The sequence below is a fragment of the Otolemur garnettii genome, unplaced genomic scaffold, assembly GCF_000181295.1.
Source record: "Otolemur garnettii isolate 467f Iridium unplaced genomic scaffold, OtoGar3 scaffold00148, whole genome shotgun sequence".
Lineage (NCBI taxonomy): Eukaryota > Metazoa > Chordata > Mammalia > Primates > Galagidae > Otolemur > Otolemur garnettii.
Genome location: NW_003852543.1, coordinates 3,946,270 through 3,947,466, shown reverse-complemented (window position 1 = coordinate 3,947,466; position 1,197 = coordinate 3,946,270).

Genomic DNA, 1,197 nt, shown 5'->3' with positions numbered 1-1,197 from the left:
AACTCCTGGGCTCAAGCAAGTCTCCTGCCTCTGCCTCCCAAGTAGCTGGGACTACAGGCACCCGCCACAACACCTGGCTATTTTTTGGTTGCAGCCGTCAGTCATTGTTGTTTGGCGGGCCCAGGCTGGATTCGAACCCGCCACCTTCAGTGTATGTGGCTGGTGCCTTAGCCACTTGAGCCACAGGTGCTGAGCCAGGGTTTGTTTTGAGAAAGAGTCTCACTCTTTTTGCCCTGGTTAGATTGTGGTGGCATCTTCATAGCTCACATAACATCAAAATGCTACTCATACTGCTGCTCCCAAGTAGTTGGGACTTACAGGCACATCACCATCCTTCGGTAATTTTTCTATTTTTAGAAAAGATGGAGTCTTGCTCTTGCTCAGGCTGGTCTCAAACTCCTGAGCCCAAGCTATCCTCCTGGCTCAGCCTCCCAGAGTGCTAGGATTACAGGCATGAGCCATGGTGATTGCCTTCACTGCAGTTTCTTTTCTTTCTTTTTTTTTGAGACAGAGTCTCACTATGTTGTCCTCGGCACAGTGCTGTGGTGTCATAGCTCACAACAGCAACCTCAAACTCTTGGAATTAAGCGATTCTCTTGCCTCAGCCTCCCAAGTAGCTGGGACTACAGAAGCCCAGCACAACGCTCAGTTATTTTTTTGTTGCAGTTGTTTAGCTGGCCCGGGCCAGGTTCAAACCTGCCACCCTCAGTGTATGTGGCTGGTGCTGTAACCACTGTGCTACAGGAGCTGAGCCTTTACTACAGTTTCTAATGCTTTATCACCATACATCTGCTTTGTGTGGAGGGTGTAAAAGATCACTGATTAATCACAGATTGCTGTAACAGATTTAAAATTTTTTTTAATTAAAAAAAATTTTTTTTGAGACAAGAGTCTCAAGCTGTCACTCTGGGTAGAGTGCCATGGTGTCACAGCTCACAGCAACCTCAAAGTCTTGGGCTTAAGCGATTCTCTTGCCTCAGCCTCCCAAGTAGCTGACACCACAGATGCCTGCCTGGCTATTTTTTTTTTGTGTTGCAGTTGTCTTTTTGTTTTTTGTTTTTTGTTTTTAAGAGACAGAATCTTACTTTGTAGAGTGCTGTGGCATCACAGCTCACAGCAACGTCCAGCTCTTGGGCTTAGATGATTCTCTTGCTTCAGCCTCCTGAGTAGCGGGGACTACAGGTGCCTGCCACAATG